Source organism: Oncorhynchus mykiss, chromosome 12 (genome assembly GCF_057628025.1).
Source record: "Oncorhynchus mykiss isolate SJ-2025 chromosome 12, ASM5762802v1, whole genome shotgun sequence".
NCBI classification, from domain to species: domain Eukaryota; kingdom Metazoa; phylum Chordata; class Actinopteri; order Salmoniformes; family Salmonidae; genus Oncorhynchus; species Oncorhynchus mykiss.
The window spans coordinates 17,903,863-17,922,330 of record NC_143033.1 but is presented as its reverse complement, the minus strand read 5'-3'; the positions used below and the strand labels follow the sequence as shown (position 1 = coordinate 17,922,330).

The 18,468-nt window shown below is 44.6% G+C and overlaps 1 pseudogene; it reads left to right on the top strand.

Annotated features, from left to right (window-relative positions):
• Positions 1-15,974: 15,974 nt before the first annotated feature.
• Positions 15,975-16,667, top strand: LOC149979088 (uncharacterized; annotated as a pseudogene).
• Positions 16,668-18,468: the final 1,801 nt, after the last annotated feature.

Here is an 18,468-nt window from a genome sequence, read left to right as displayed (position 1 = left end):
GATTGAAGCAAGATGCTTTTTGAGGCGACCACACACAGTTCTGGGTTGTTCATCTACAGTAGGAAGCGGTCTCCTGCCTGACTGAGAAAGCAGTAGATGTTCTGATCCAGTTTGGCACCACATGCCTCTGCAAGTCGGGGTTCTCAAGTACAGAAACAGTGTCAATGCTGAGCATGACCTCAGTGTTTCACTGTCAAAAACAGCCCAGAATAGACATGCTTGTTGAAAACTTCAACCAGCCCACACACCTCTCATTAGGACTGTGTGTATATGTGTTTTCTGGGCTACATCTGTGTGATGTGGTCAATCAGTTTATTCCAGTTCAGAATTAAATTATTTATTGTATTTTAACAGCAACAGTTCCAACCTAGACAGGTACACTACCGTTCAAAAGTTTGCGGTCACTTTTTCTTGTCCATTAAAATAACATTAAATTGATCAGAAATACAGTGTAGACATTGTTAATGTTGTAAATGACTATTGTAGCTGGAAACTGCTGATTTTTAATGGAATATCTACATTGGCGTACAGAGGCCCATTATTAGCAACCATCACTCCTGTGTCCAATGGCACGTTGTGTTAGCTAATCCAAGTTTATAATTTTAAAGGGATAATTGATCATTAGAAACCCCTTTTGCAATTAGGTTAGCACAGCTGAAAACTGCTGTTCTGATTAAAGAAGCAATAAAACTGGCCTTCTTTAGACTAGTTGAATATCTGGAGCATCAGCATTTGTGGGTTTGATTACAGGCTCAAAATGACCAGAAACAAAGACCTTTTTTTCTGAAACTCATCAGTCCATTCTTGTTCTGAGAAATGAAGGCTATTCCAATGCGAGATATTGCCAAGATACTGAAGATCTCCTACAACGCTGTGTACTACTCCCTTCACAGAACAGCGCAAACTGTCTCTAACCAGAAAAGAAAGAGGAGTGAGAGGCCCCTGTGCACAACTGAGCAAGAGGACAAGTACATTAGAGTGTCTAGTTTGAGAAACAGACGCCTCACAAGTTCTCAACTGGCAGCTTAATTAAATAGTACCCGCAAAAAAACAGTCTCGAGGTCAACAGTGAAGAGGCGACTCCGGGATGCTGGCCTTTTAGGCATAGTCCCGAAACCGATATGATGGCTGATTATACAAAGAAAGGGAGGTGGGTTTGAATGAAAGAGCGGGAAAACTGAGGAACAAAAGGATTGGGTCTCTATCGGACCTTATAAAGCTATGCTATCGTAAATACAGAATCTTATGCATTCAAAATAACCGCTCATTCGGAAAAGGAAAATGCAAGAAATATATTTACTCTGAGCTGCGCTTCAATAGATTGGTCGAAGATGGAGGGCTGGGTTGCCCAGCTGAGATCTCCCTTGTCCTTTGAATAATATTTCTGGGCGGATACGTTGTAGTCTGTTGTTGTGTGGTAGAATGGATACGCTGTAGTACCCTGTCATTCTGAAGAGATTGTCCGTCCTTTCCTAGGCCACGTTTACAGCTGCTGCTGATGACTCATCTAGGATGTATCATCTAGGATGTATCACTTCTTTAGTGAATAAGAGTTCAATGTTCGTACCAAGTTGCCATACTCAACTCATGCTATATTCTGGCTGGTATAGTCAAAATTCATCTTTCCAGCGGGGCGATCTTCACCTCCACGTTGAAATTAGCCCTTTTAAATGTATGGACATCAGTCCTCACGTCATTGGGAACACAATGTTAATTTCGTTAGGTTGTAGTCATTCAACCATTAGCAACCACAGCTCATGCTGGGGTTGGCTTAATCTGCCATGAATTGGGTCACATTATAGAAATGTAGAAAAGGGGTTGGTTCATAATTTCCAACCAATACCTATTTACCTATAAACAATTCTCATTTAAAAAACTCAAATTACATTAAATATGTTCACAAATAGTATCATATTTAAACATTTAAATTGCACAACAATTTCATGTGAACCAATAACTAGAATGTGTAGACTTTCCAAGATACAATTTATGTCATCCTCTCATCAGTAATAATGTTTCAGACAACAACTGATCTGACATCATATTCTTTAAGTACCAACAGATACATTCAACTGGTTGGATTACATAAATATTGTTCCGTTCCCAACCTTTTGATGTTACCATACTCTCTCTATGTTAACAAAGGGCTTTCCAAGAGTCCATTCTGTAGAGTAGAGAGAGAAAAGGGGAAAGGTATTTATGGGGGGGTCATAAACCTCACCAACAGGACAACGTCATGACACTACCTGGGTTCGGCCTGTCAGGAAGTCCAGGATCCAGTTGTGGAGGGAGGTGTTCAGACTCAGAGTCCTAAGCTTGGTGATGAGCTTGGAAGGGACAATGGTGTTGAACGATGAGTGGTAGTTAACAGCATTCTCACATAGGTATTCCTCTTATCTAGGGTGATGGTAGTGTGGAGAGCAATTGAGGTTCAGTCATCTATGGATCTGTTGGGGCGGTATGCACATTGGAGTGGGTGTAGGGTGTCTGGGATGGTGGAGTTAATGTGTGCCTTAACCAGCCTCGAAAAGCACTTCATGATTACAGAAGTGAATGCTACAGGGTGGTAGTCATTGTGTCATGTAGCCTTAGAGATCACCCAATCCACTGGGTCGGTGACGGCCCTCACACCCGGCACAATGTTGTTGTCAAAGCGTGAATAAATTGCATTGAGTTCGTCTAGTAGAGAGGCATCGTTGGGCAGATCACAGTTGGGTCTTCCTTTGTAATCTGTAATGGACTGTAGCCCCTGCCACATGCAGGCATCAGAGCCTGTGTAATATGATTCCACCTTATTCGTATATCGTACTTTTGCTCCTTTGATGACTCTGTGGAGGTCATATCATTACTCCTTGTACTTATTCCTGTCCTCAGGGTTGTTTGTGATAGTCCTGTGTGCGGTAACTGTCCTTTAGTTTAACACCAACCTCTGTGTTAATCCAGGGCTTTTGATTGGGGAAGCAGCGAACTCTCACCTTGGGGACAATGTTGCCGATACATGAAGCCGGTGACGGAGGTGGTTAGCTCGACAATGTTATCGGCGTAGTCTCCAAACATATTCCAATCAGCGCTAGCAAAGTAGCATAATTTCTGATTCTGGTGATCATTTCTCAACAGGGCAAGCCCCAGGTACTCCCTTGTTTGTGTTTCTGCTTGTAAACAGGAAGCAGTAGTATGGAGTCATGATCTGATTTGCCGAATGTGAGATGAGGGAGGGTCTTGTATGCTTGCTAGTGGGTAGAATAAGAGTGGTCTATAACTTTATCGTCCTTAGTGGCATTGGAGACGTGTTGATGGAAGTTGGGCATCACGTGACTTAGTGACGTGGAATTTAAATCGCCGGCAACCAGAAAGCCTCTGGATGTAGGTTTTCTTGCTTATTTATAGCCTTGTACAGTTCATTAAGTACCAGCTTGTTATTTTCTTTGTCCTGAGGTGGAATGTATACAACAGTCACAATAACAGCTGAAAATTCCCTCGGGAGGTAGAAGGGTCAGCATTTGACCATCAAGTATTCCAAGATGGGTGAACAGTGGATCGACACTTCCACCGCGCTGGAGTTAGCACACCAGTTGGTGTTGATGTAATCCCCTCCTCGATTTCCCAGACTCCACTGTCCTGTCTGCACTGTGAATGGAGAATCCATTGAGTTGGATAGTCATGGGCGAGTCATGTTTCAGAAAAGCAAAGAATATTGCAGTTTCAAGAGTCCCGTTGGTAGCAAATTCGCGATTGGAGGTCCTCCATCTTAATATCGAGTGACTGTACATTGACTGTACCCCCCCCCCCAAAAAAATTGTCGGTTGTATGAAATAATAGTGGATACATTTAACAATTGAGTGTTTTCAATTAAAATTCTTAGCAAAGAGCAATTTCGAAAGCAATCATTTTGTCACCAGGCAGGGCAAAACTCCATCCCACCACAACAAGCTGAAATTTCAGACGGTCTTTTCAAACAGCTCTTACACTAAAAGGGTGGTATCATAATTTCCACAATTTCACATTATTATTCCAACCTCATAGTGTGGAAATAGAGTGCCTAGAGTGCACAAAACATTAAGGACACCTGCTCTTTCCGTGATATAGAATACCCAGGTGAATCCAGGTAAAAGCTATGATCCCTTATTGATGTCACTTGTCAAATCCACTTCAATCAGTGTAAATAAAGGGGAGGAGACAGGTTAAAGAATAATTTTTAAACCTTGACATGGATTGTGAATGTGTGCCATTCAGAGGGTGAATGGACAAGACAAAAGATTTAAGGGTCTTTGAACGGGGTATGGTAGTAGGTGTCAGACACACTGGTTTGTGTTAAGAACTGCAATGCTGCTGGGTTTTTCACGCTCCACAGTTTTCTGTGTGTATCAAGAAAGGTCCTCCACCCAATGACATCCAGCCAATTTGACACAACTGTGGGAAGCATTGTAGTCAACATGGGCCAGCATCCCTGTGGAACGCTTTCAACACCTTGTAGACTCCATTACCTGACAAAAATGAGGCTGTTCTGAGGGCAACTCAATACTCCCAAATAAGTTAGCCTTAGTGACAGAGTCTCGAACTACAGCCACCAGGGAACTTCAGGAAAATAAGGTAGAGGGACACAGAGTCAGAGTGGAGTTAGAGGGAATTTTGGTGGTAATAACAGCGGAAATGTGGGTTCCCTGAGTCACACTTCTGGTAAAGTTAGCAGTAAGGACAGAGTATCGCACTACAGCCATCAGGGATCGTCAGGAAAATAATGCAGGGAATCGTTGCGTGAGGGGGAAATCAGTACGAATGCCGGTTCTCTAGTGGAGAGGATGGAGTCCCCTGAATATGGGCGTAACAGTATGATTAAGGGACAGACAGGACCTGGCTCCTATAATACAGCTAGTTGTGGCTGTGGTAGTATGGCTGACGGACAGACAGGGCAAAGCTGTGGCTGTGGTAGTATGACTGACGGACAGGCAAGGCAGAGCTGTAGGTGTAGTTGTACATTTTTTATTTTTTTTATTTTTACAGGGACAGTGCACATTAATCAATGTTTCAGTAAAAGTGCCGGTTTTAGCCAGCCGGCTAATTTTCAACCGCAGTCCCTGGGCAGGTTATTAAAAACAATTACAATATTAGACAATAGCAGCATAGAACAAGCAAGACATAGCATACAGACAGAGCAACATAGGACAAGCAAGACATAGCATACAGACAGAGCAACATAGGACAAGCAAGACGCAGCATACAGACAGAGCAACATAAAACAAAAAGCAGCAAGACAAAATTCATAAAAGCAACAAAGTGTTTCCACACCTCACAAGCTACAGACAACAGACAACATGGAAAGCGGCAACACACAGCTAGGGACCATGTTCACAAATCTGATTGACCTTTAGCCATGTCTTCAAGCATTTTGTGAAAGTGTGATATGTGGTGCAGTTATGTGTGTCTGATGGCAGTGTATTCCAGACATGGGAAGCTCTCACAGAGAATGCAGATTTACTAAAGGTGCTTTTCCTTAGGGGAACTATACAGTCACCTCTCATGGCAGACCTTGTGGATCTGCTGCCATATGTCTGGGTTTTCTGTTTAACAAAAATATTGAGTGGAGGGGGAGCCAGGCCATTAAGGATCTTGAATACAAGACATGCGTCGGTGTATTGCACAAGATTTTCCCAACTCAAGAGCTCATGCTTTCTAAGGATGTGACAATGATGATGGCTATTGGGCTTCCTATCAAGCACTTTGAGAGCCTGTTTGTAGACAGACTGAATAGGTTTTAATGTTGTACAGCAAGCTTGGGCCCAACTAGTCAAGCAGTATGTTAAGTGGGGGAGTATCATAGATTTGAAGTACAGTTTTGCTACCTCTGTAGTCAAACAATTTCGTATAAATCGGAAATTAGCTAGGTTGAATTTGGTTATTTGAATTACCTTTTTCACACTTTTTAAAAGAGAGGTTGGAATCAAGTATGATGCCAAGGTACTTAAAATCAGATACCACCTGGAGCTTCTCCCCTGACACATAGACATCTGGCTCAGTAGCATCTGTTGCCCTCTTTGTGAAGAACATGCAAACTGTTTTTTTCACATTGAGATGCAAACATGAGTCACTGAGCCACTTTGTAACCTGGACCATTACAGTAGTGAGTTCTTGTGCAGCTTGTTGTTTGCTCTTTGCATGCACATATATCACTGTATCATCTGCATACATTTGAACTTCAGACCCAGTACAGACAGAAGGCAGATCATTAATGTACAGGCTGAACAGGAGGGGCCCCAGTATTGACCCTTGGGGCACGCCCACATCATAGCTACGAGTGGGCAACAGCTCATTGCTCACTCTGACACACTGAGTTCTGCCTTCAAGGTATGATTTCATCCATCTCAAGGCATCAGGGGAAAAGTTGAACTTGGACAATTTTGTGATGAGAATCTAATGATTAACAGTATCAAAAGCCTTCCTTAGGTCCAGAAACACAGCCCCAACAGCACCCCCTTTGTCCATCTTGGACTTCACATTTTCCAGAAGAAAGCAGTTGGCCGTTTCTGTGGAGTGTTTCGCTCTGAAGCCAAACTGCATGGAGTGTAATGTGAAGGGGCTGTTGTTGAGGTGGGCAATCAGTTGTTCTGCTACACACTTTTCAACAACCTTTGACACCACAGGTAGTATACTAATGGGCCTGTAGTTACTCACGTCAGCAGGGTCGCCTGATTTAAAGATGGCCGTTATTATGGCCGACTTCCATACCCTTGGAAACACACCGAGACCAATAGATGTGTTGGTGACCTTAGTAATGGGGCCAATGAGTGACTCTTTGTAGTTTTTAAGAAAGGTAGAGTCCATCCCAAACACATCTTTGGCTTTAGAGTTCTTTAGTGAGCTAATCACCTTGTTCAACTTTGACTCAGAAACCTCCCTTATGATGAAGACAGGTTGAGTGTCATTCACTAGCACTGAGCCCAAGAAACAAGTGGAGGGGTTTTGTGTCAGTACCCTGACAGAGTCAATAAAGTAGGAATTGAAGGCTATTGCTATTTCAACTGCATCCTGTGTTAGATTGTTATTCACCATGATTTCTAGTCTTTTTGCAGTGTTACTATGGTCTTTCCCTGTTAACTTTTTTAGATTCTCCCATATCAATTTAGAATTTCCCTTTGCTTCACCAATTATGTTAATAAAAAAGTTTGCCTTGGCCTGTCTGATTTCTTTCATCACCTTATTTCTCAACATGGTAAACCTATGTCTGTCATGCTCTAATTTAGATTTTAGGGCTATTTTTAGAGCATAATCTCGTTCTTTCATCAATTTCCAGATTTCTCCATTTAGCCAAGGAAGAGTGCTCTTTTGGCCAGGTTTGGATTTGATTTTCTTTAGGAAGCCATTTATTGTAGTCTGGATTGTGGATAGAAAAACCTGACTATCAGCTTCCACGTCTGTATAGGACAAGAGATCATTCCAGTTTATTCCCTTAATTGCTTTTTCAAAATAGTTTAATTCACTCTTAGGTATTCTGAGTTGATCCGGCTTTCTAACAGTAGAGAGGTTAAACCTGCTCTTAGACAGCTTTCTGGCTATAAGTGTCAGATTATGATCAGACAGCCCAGTAACCATATTGAATGATTTAGTCACTCTCTCTGGTTTATTACTGAACACCAGACCAATCTGTGTTTTAGAGCAACAAGTCACCCTGGTTGGCCCTTTAACTAGCTGTGTAAGGTAAAAGGTATTAGTGATCCGTTTGAGGGGTTTCCTACAACACTTGTCTTCATAATTAATGTTAAAATCTCCCATTAAGATGACCTCTTTCCCAAAATCACATTCCCTAAGCATGGTTTTAAACTGATCAAAAAACACACTTTTGGTGGAAGGTGGCCTATACATTCCAATGAGGGTAAAAGACATTTGGGGAGACAGTGTAACATTCAGGCCGATACATTCTAGTTCATTATCACATGACCACTCAATTTGTTTACATCGGATATGTTCTTTAATGTAAATCATCACACCCCCTCCTCTTCCTTCAATCCTGTCTCTCCTGAAAACATTGTAGCCAGGCACAATCAAAGCAGCACATGGAGTGTCCATGGAGCCATGTCTCTGAGAGGCAGAGAAAGTCAAGGTTGGAGTCTGAGTAGATGTTGAATTTGATCACTTTCAACTCTCAACTCTCAGACAGGGATAGAGCTCCTAGTTGTGTTTAATGGAGGACACCTCCATACTGCTGGTGGACATCAGCCCCAGAGCTCTGAGATCTCAGGGATAGTAATTGCTTGATTGATTGGCTGATTAAATGATTGACTGACTGCTTTCCCAGCCAAGGTGATCTCACCTGTGTGTACATGGATAGCCCCTCCGCTTCCTCTCGGGGTAGGAGGAGCCCCAGTCCTGCCAATGACTCCGCCTCTCCACCAACCGCCTGTCAACAAGGTGTTGAGAATTGCAACTTGGGAAGCCTTTTTACAGCTGTAGATGATGTGAGTGGACCACGTAATCTGACACGAAAACCTCCTGGCCTTCATAATAACTACGCATCGTGGACATAAACATTTGGTCTTAAACTTCATTATCTTTTATCCGTCTTCCTAGGAGGACGAGTGTTCTTCCACCAATCGTCTACAGAGGCTGCTTGCTGAGTCTCATCAGATGGTGGCTAGCTCAGAACGTACAACCCTAAAACCTCTAAGCCCCTTCCACAGCCTAGCTTCTAACGCTGTGACGCTGTCATTAGCCTCAGCATCAGCCACGATAGTGGAAACAATAACCATGGAAACCTCAGTTGGAACCGTGACAGATAAAGTCAAAGCAATCCCAATCACTACCTCAACCAGAGCTCCACCCACACCCAACTTTTTTGATTGGCTCCTATTGTATGTGCTTTTTTTTACAGAACCAGGGACATGGCAATGGGCAGTGAATGAATTAAACTCCTTTTTTAGAAAACCAAAGGACTTATATTTCTTATGGTCAAAGGTATTTTTTGACACACTGTACCAGTCAAGTATGAACACACCTAGCCATTCTGTAATGAATACTCAGGGAGAAAAAGGTGTAGATTCACGTGCAGAGCGTGGCAGGTGTTTTATTTCGCCTTCGCAGAAGGCAGCAATCGTGGTCACATGCAGGCAATGGTCATACACAGGTAAGCAAACAGGTAGGTGAATCAAAACTAGGACTGAAGGCTATAACTGGTTCTCACAAATGAGCTAGGATAAGGATTAGTAGAGTCAAAACAAACAATACCTCACAAAGGCACAAACAGAATGAACTGAACTAAATAAGGAGCTGATGAGACCAGGTGAGTAACTAACACAGATGAAATCAATGAACAAAAAATAAAGACGACTACGTTCAAGAACACAATGAAACAGAACACAAGGTTGACTAATAAAATAAATACAGAACCTTACACATTCAGGGTTTTTCTTTATTTTTACTATTTTCTACATTGAAGAATTATAGTGAACACATCAAAACTATGAAATAAAACATATGGAATCATATAGTAACTAAAAAAAGGTTAAACATAGTCCCGGACTTGAACCTGATCAAACATCTCTGGAGAGACCTGAAAATAGCTGTCCCTATCCAACCTGACAGTGCTTGAGAGGATCTGCAGAGAAGAATGGGAGAAACTTCCCAAATACAGGTGTGCCAAGCTTGTAGCGTCATACCCAAAAAGACTTGAGGCTGTAATTGCTGCCAAAGATGCTTCAACAAAGTACTGAGTAAAGGGTCTGAATAAGTATGTAAATTTGACATTTCTATTTTATTTTTTTTATAAATTAGCAAAAATGTCTAAAAACATGTGTTTGCTTTGTCATTATGGGTATTGTGTGTAGATTGATGAGGAAAAAAAACAATTTAATCAATTTTAGAATAAGGCTGTAACGTAACAAAATGTTGAAAAAGTCAAGGGATCTGAATACTTTCCGAAGGCACTGTACACCACCTAGTGTATCCTTACCTTCAATATCCTATTATGTTAACTTATGGTAGCCTATGTATCATGTTACATCAAAATACTTTCTCCTGTAGACACTCCTTTCTGGTATGAATAAGTACATGGATTCTTTCCTCCCCAGATCAAGGTTATTCCAGGTGACCTGGAGGCCACAGACGAGACGGTGGAGAGGAGAAAATGTGAGTTTCTGTCCCCTTGTAACGGTTTTCTTGGTGAGAAGGAGAGTCGGACCAAAATGCAGCGTGTCGATTGCGATTCATGTTTAATGAAAAGACACACTAAACACAAACACTACAAAAACAATAAACGTAACGAAAACCTAAACAGCCTATCTGGTGAAAACACATAGACAGGAACAATCACCCACAAACACACAGTGAAACCCAGGCTACCTAAATATGGTTCCCAATCAGAGACAATGACGAACACCTGCCTCTGACTGAGAACCATATCAGGCTGAACATAGAAATAGACAAACAAGACATGAAACATAGAATGCCCACTCAGATCACACCCTGACCAAACAAAACATAGAAAATACAAAGTAAACTATGGTCAGGGCGTGACAGTACCCCCCCCCCCAAGGTGCGGACTCCGGCCGCAAAACCTGAACCTATAGGGGAGGGTCTGGGTGGGCATCTGTCCGCTGTGGCGGCTCTGGCGCTGGACGTGGACCCCACTCCATGACAGTTTTAATCCCCCTCCTAAACGTCCCTAAATAGGTTACCCACCACAATGATAACATGGGACAGAAGGACAGCTCGGGACAGAGGTAACTCGGGACAGATGGGTAGCTCAGCACTGAGAGGAAGCTCAGCACTGAGAAGAAGCTCAGCACTGAGAGGAAGCCCAGGCAGGTAGTAGAAACTACCAGAACCTGGCTGGCTGGCGGTTTCAGCAGATCCTGGTCGACTAGCAGATCTGGAAGAATCTGGTCGACTGGCGGATCTGGGAGAATCTGGTCGACTGGCGGATCTGGGAGAATCTGGTCGACTGGCGGATCTGGGAGAATCTGGTCGACTGGCGGATCTGGGAGAATCTGGTCGACTGGCGGATCTGGGAGAATCTGGTCGACTGGCGGATCTGGGAGAATCTGGTCGACTGGCGGATCTGGGAGAATCTGGTCGACTGGCGGATCTGGGAGAATCTGGTCGACTGGCGGATCTGGGAGAATCTGGTCGACTGGCAGATCTGGGAGAATCTGGACGACTGGCGGATCTGGAAGAGTCTGGTCGACTGGCAGATCTGGAAGAGTCTGGACGACTGGCAGATCTGGAAGAGTCTGGACGACTGGCAGATCTGGAAGAGTCTGGACGACTGGCAGATCTGGAAGAGTCTGGACGACTGGCAGATCTGGAAGAGTCTGGACGACTGGCAGATCTGGAAGAGTCTGGACGACTGGCAGATCTGGAAGAGTCTGGACGACTGGCAGATCTGGAAGAGTCTGGTCGACTGGCAGATCTGGAAGAGTCTGGTCGACTGGCAGATCTGGAAGAGTCTGGTCGACTGGCAGATCTGGAAGAGTCTGGTCGACTGGCAGATCTGGCTGCTCCATGCTGACTGGCAGCTCTGGCTGCTCCATGCTGGCAGACTGCTCTGGCTGCTCCATGCTGACTGGCAGCTCTGGCTGCTCCATGCTGACTGGCGGCCCTGGCTGCTCTGGCTGCTCCATGCTGACTGGCTGCTCCATGATGACTGGCAGCTCTGGCTGCTCCATGCTGACTGGCTGCTCCATGCTGACTGGCAGCTCTGGCTGCTCCATGCTGACTGACTGCTCCATGCTGACTGGCTGCTCCATGCTGACTGGCGGCCCTGGCTGCTCCATGCTGACTGGCGGCCCTGGCTGCTCCATGCTGACTGGCGGCCCTGGCTGCTCCATGCTAACTGGCAGCTCTGGCGGCTCCTTGCAGACTGGCAGCTCTGGCGGCTCCTTGCAGACTGGCAGCTTTGGCGGCATCCTGCAGACAGGCAGCTCTGGCAGCTCCTTGCAGACTGGCAGCTCCTTGCAGACTGGCAGCTCCTTGCAGACTGGCAGCTCCTTGCTAACTGGCAGCTCCTTGCTAACTGGCAGCTCCTTGCTAACTGGCAGCTCCTTGCAGACTGGCAGCTCCATGCTAACTGGCAGCTCTATGCTAACTGGCAGCTCTATGCTAACTGGCAGCTCTATGCTAACTGGCAGCTCTATGCTAACTGGCAGTTCTGAACAGGCGGGAGACTCCGGCAGCGCTGTAGAGGCGGAAAGCTCTGACAGCGCTAAACAGGCGGGAGACTCCGACAGCGCTGAAGAGAAGGGAGGCTCTGGCAGCGCTGGACAGGCGAGGCGCACTGTAGGCCTGATGCGTGGTGCTGGCACTGGTGGTACTGGGCCGAGGACACGCACAGGAAGCCTGGTGCTGGGAGCTGCTACCGGAGGGCTGGGGTGTGGAGGTGGTACTGGAAAAACCAGACCGTGCAGGCGCACTGGAGCTCTTGAGCACCGAGCCTGCCCAACCTTACCTGGTTGAATACTCACGGTCGCCCTGCCAGTGCGGCGAGGAATAGCCCGCACTGGACTATGCAGGCGAACCGGAGACACCGAGCGCAAGGCTGGTGCCATGTAAACCGGCCCAAGGAGACGCACTGGGGACCAGCTGCGTAGAGCCGGCTTCATGGCATTAGGCTCGACGCTCAATCTAGCCCGGCAGACACGCGGAGCTGGAATATACCGCACCGGGCTATGCACCGCACTGGAGACACCGTGCGCACCACTGCATAACACGGTGCCTGTCCGGTCTCTCTAGCCCCCCGGTAAGCACAGGGAGTCTGCCCAGGTCTCCTACCTGGCATAGCCATACTCCCTGTTAGCCCCCCCCCCAAGAAATTTTTGGGGCTGCCTCTCAGGCTTCCATCCGCGTCGCCGTGCTGCCTTCTCATACCAGCGCCTCTCTGCTTTCACCGCCTCCATTCTACGGTAACCTTCCTCTCAGTGCTGAGCTACCCATCTGTCCCGAGTTACCTCTGTCCCGAGCTGTCCCTCTGTCCCATGTTATCATTGTGGTGGGTGATTCTGTAACGGTTTTCTTGGTGAGAAGGAGAGTCGGACCAAAATGCAGCGTGTCGATTGCGATTCATGTTTAATGAAAAGACACACTAAACACAAACACTACAAAAACAATAAACGTAACGAAACGAAAACCTAAACAGCCTATCTGGTGAAAACACATAGACAGGAACAATCACCCACAAACACACAGTGAAACCCAGGCTACCTAAATATGGTTCCCAATCAGAGACAATGACGAACACCTGCCTCTGACTGAGAACCATATCAGGCTGAACATAGAAATAGACAAACAAGACATGAAACATAGAATGCCCACTCAGATCACACCCTGACCAAACAAAACATAGAAAATACAAAGTAAACTATGGTCAGGGCGTGACACCCCTCTGCCAAAATAGTAATTAGCAGCATACTGTACCCCCAAACTCCTATAATATTATGGATGCAAATGTCTTTCTCAACACCAAATCGGGGGTTGTCGAGTTGTTTCTGAGGTGTGGAACAGAGTAATCCTGACTCCGGAATGTTAGAATCCTGACTCTGGAGTAAGAAGATTCTACCAGTCTGGATACCTTATCATACCTGTAACATCACCTGTGTACATAATGGTTAATAATAATATTATGATTAATTACTAAAATAATTCTCAAAATGTGCTAATTTATATGCCTTTACTCGCTTTAATCTAAGAATGTGTATTATCTTTCTACTTGAAAGAGCAGTCATCTCTTATGATGCAGTGCTTTAATGCAGTGCTTTAATGATGAATGGTGTCTAAACCAACATCCCAATGCCTTGTCTAAATGCCTTCAAACTGCTTGAATAGGCAACATGATAACATGATAACGACCAATCAATGTACAGCTGACTATTAGACAGATAAAAACTTTACATAGTTCCTTGTATGTAAGTAGACTTACTTTACATAGATTTTGATATTTGTAACATTTATTTAGATAAACAGACATTTTAAATAAATATATACATTTACATATGTCCTGAAGTGTAGATTTAGTCTTTGTGATTGACAGGAGAAATGACCAGTGGGGCTTTATTGCGACTGTGATTGACCCCTGGGCTGAAGTATGGATTGAGTGTGTCAGCAAAGTTTGTATTCGTATTTATTATGGATGCATTTGTCACGCCCTGATCTGTTTCACCTGTCTTTGTGCTTGTCTCCACCCCCCTCCAGGTGTCACCTATCTTCCCCATTATCCCCTGTGTACTTATACCTGTGTCTTCTGTTTGTCTGTTGCCAGTTCTTCTTGTTTGTCAAGCTTACCAGCGTTCGTCCTGTCAGCGCCTGACTTTTTCCCGGCGTCTCTTTTTCGCATCCTCCTGGTTTTTTACCCTTGCCTCTCCTGACCTTGTACCTGACCACCTGGCCACTCTGCCCATCCTGGACCCTGAGCCTACCTTTGCTCCACCTCTGGTTTACTGAACTCTGCCTGAGCCTGCCTGCCATCCTGGACCTTTACTTACTGGGGTCAAGGAGAGAGGAACAGGAGAGTCACCAAGAGCTTTGTATGTGCTCCCATCTCTCAGCCATATCAACTAGTATTCATTCTCAGGGTTTAGTAAAACACTACCCTTCCTGTTTATGGACACTCTCGCCACTCCTAATGTCCAGTCAGTCTTCCCCTTCACCGTTACTTTGTAATAACAACACCCTGTGGAAAAGCCCTCCTTTCACAGGACACTGACGCTCAGATTAAATTATCCTGGGTAGTCTGGAAGATTCTTTCTTTGCTCTCCTCTTCTAGGGTCTCTCCGGGTCACTTGTTTCCCGTCTGCAGACAGGAGGAGAGAGAGATGAGCCGTATCCGGATCCAGAATCACATCCACTGTGGAGAATCAAGAAAGACAGAGTTTCCCGCTGAGCAAAGTGCACATAGTGAATACAGTGTTTATGTAGTTTTATAAACTGGGTGGTTCGATTGGCTGACAGCCGTGGTATATCAGACCATGTACCACGGGTATGTCAAAACATGTATTTTTGCATTGGTAACCAGTTGATAATAGCAATAAGGCACCTTGAGGGTTTGGGGAATATGGCCAATATACCACGGCTAAGGGCTGTATCCAAGTACTCCGTATTGTGTTGTGCCTAAGAACAGCCCTTAGCCATGGTATATTGGCCCTATACCACACCCCCTCGTGCCTTACTGCTTAATTATACAATGGGTGGGTCTAATCCTGAATGCTGATTGTGTACAGTGATGAATGTATTGTACTGGTTCATTCCAGTATGTTAGGTACAGTAGGTACGGTGGGAATGTGCCTGCACTTTTCTGCAACTCTGAAAAATGCACAACATACAAAAAACACTATATGAATAAATGCTATATTTGAAGAAGTAAAAAAATATCCACAGAAACAAACTCAGACTAGCACAATACACAGACTACACATCTCAAAGCATTGCTTCCTTACCTGTTGTAAACCATGACATTTTATTATTGAATGCCTTCATCTTTCCACTGTTGCACCAGTCTGGAGATTCCCTGTTCCCTAAGGAACAGCTGCAGGAAGAGAGGCTTTGCCACCAGACCGCTTTGGGGCTTCGAGCCTCTCCTCTAATGCAACAGGAACAGCACCAATACTGATATCTGAGAAACTATGATGAGTTCTAGGAATGTTATCTCATCTCATGTTGTACAGTAAAAAATTACAGTATGACAACACTCCTGCTATTTCAGTTTACAGAGCAAATCATAAAGTCAGCAAAAACTGAAACATCCCCTTTTCAGGACCCTGTCTTTCAAAGATAATTTGTAAAAATCCAAATAACTTCACAGGTCTTCATTGTAAAGGGTTTAAACACTGTTTCCCATGCTTGTTCAAAGAACCATAAACAATTAATGAACACGCACCTGTGGAACGGTCGTCAAAACACTAACAACTTACAGATGGTAGGCAATTCATGTCACAGTTATGAAAACTTAGGACACTAAAGAGGCCTTTCTACTGACTCTGAAAAACACCAAAAGAAAGATGCCCAGGGTCCCTGCTCATCTGCGTGAACGTGCCTTAGGCATGCTGCAAGGAGGCATGAGGACTGCAGGTGTGGCCAGGGCAATAAATTGCAATGTCCGTACTGTGAAAAGCCTAAGACAGCGTTACAGGGAGACAGGACAGACAGCTGATTGTCCTAGCAGTGGCAGACCACATGTAACAACACCTGCACAGGATCGGTACATCCGAACATCACACCTGTGTGACAGGTACAGGATGGCAACAACAACTGCCTGAGTTACACCAGGAATGCACAATCCCTCCATCAATGCTCAGACTGTCCGCAATAGGCTGAGAGAGGCTGGACTGAGGGCGTGTAGGCCTGTTGTAAGGCATGTCCTCACCAGCAACAACGTCGCCTATGGGCACAAACCCACTGTCGCTGGACCAGACAGGACTGGCAAAAGTGCTCTTCACTGATGAGTCGCAGTTTTGTCTCACCAGGGGTGACGGTCAGATTTGCGTTTATTGTCGAAGGAATGAGCATTACACTCTGTACTCTGGAGCTGGATCGATTTGTAGGTGGAGGATCCGTCATGGCCTGGGGCGGTGTGTCACAGCATCATCGGACTGAGCTTGTTGTCATTGCAGGCAATCTCAACACTGTGTGTTACAGGGAAGACACCCTTGTCCCTCATGTGGTACCTTTCCTGCAGGTTCATCCTGACATGACCCTCCAGCATGACAATGCCACCAGCCATACTGCTCGTTCTGTGCGTAATTTTCTGCAAGACAGGAATGTCAGTGTCCTGTTATGGCCAGCGAAGAGCCCGGATCTCAATCCCATTGAGCACGTCTGGGACCTGTTGGATCGGAGGTTGAGGGCTAGGGCCATTCCCCCCAGAAATGTCTGGGAACTTGCAGGTGCCTTGGTGGAAGAGTGGGGTAACATCTCACAGCAAGAACTGGCAAATCTGGTGCAGGCCATGAGGAGGAGATGCACTGCAGTACTTAATGCAGCTGGTGGCCACACCAGATACTGACTGTTACTTTTGATTTTGACCCCGCCTTTATTCAGGGACACATTATTCAATTTCTGTTAGTCACATGTCTGTGGAACTTGTTCAGTTTGTCTCAGTTGTTGAATCTTGTTATGTTCATACAAATATTTACACATGTTAAGGATGCTGAAAATAAACGCAGTTGACAGTGAGGACATTTCTTTTTTTGCTGAGTTTATCTACACACTAAGTACATAAAGTATTGTACCTCAACACATTCGATAGCCTTAAACCATAAGTTCAAGTGCAGTATTAAATGATGCACTAATATCACATTTTGTGCTGTGTTTTATCCTCACAATCTGATTTTTGGTAAGATAAACTCAACTATCCCTCAATGGTAACATAAAAACTAGAAAAGCCCATTGCATGTGTTCTATTGTTTCTGGGTATTTCTGTCTTTCCACTTACCAGTATGTTGTTTTAAGGTCTAGTGAATCAGTACCAAGTTCCAGTGTATCATCATGTAAATCTCCTGTTTAGTTTCACCTCCCAACAGCTATGTCCTAACCCCTCCCATTGCACCTTGCTTTGTTTGTTTCTCTCTCCTCCTCCTCCTCCCTGCTCTTCCTCATCTTCCTCCTCACCATCCTCTTCCTCCTCCTCCCCCTCTCGAGTGGCGCAGCGATCTAAGGTACTGCATCTCAGTGCTAGAGACGTCACTACAGACCCTGGTTTGATTCCAGGCTGTATCAAAACATGCTGTGATTGGGAGTCCCATAGGGCAGCGCACAATTGGCCCAGCGTTGTCCAGGTTTGGCCAGGGTAGGCCACCATTGTAAATAAGAATTTGTTCTTAAATGACTTGCCTAGTTAAATAAAATGTAAATCAATTCCTCCTCCTTCTCCCACAAAACTCACTCAATGAAAGAAAAGAAGCGTGGTTAGCCAAATTTTCGGAATAGTTTTATCTGTGAATGTGTTAGGCCTTATAGTCTACTACTTGAAGTATGTGTTTACATATTGGACCAATGTATGTATTTTATTGATTACTATTTTAAGTTTATTATATTGTACATGTTTCATTTGACAGTATACTTTAGTGCAGGGTGGATTTCCATAGTCAATGTTATCCTTTCTATAATAAACACAATCCAGTCATTACACTGATCTGATTTATAATATTGTGGGATTAATTATGATGCCTATGTCTAATCCTTCTCCCCTCATTAATTATCACCATAGGATGGCAGGTAGCCTAGTGGCTAAGACTGTTTGTGACAGTAAATAAAAGGCTGACGTTTCAAATCCCTTAGCCGACTAGGTGAAAAATATGGCTATGTGCCCTGTATTCTGTCCCAACAACTGATTTTTTTTTGCCACTAGTGGGAGATAATATACCACTCAGACTGAGATGTCATGTTCTATTATTTTTTCCAAGTTCAACCTAGCAGCGACCTCATGCGATTGATATTCCTGACATGCGCATTACAAACTGCAATCTGACCACAGAATCGGAAAAGAACGACAGC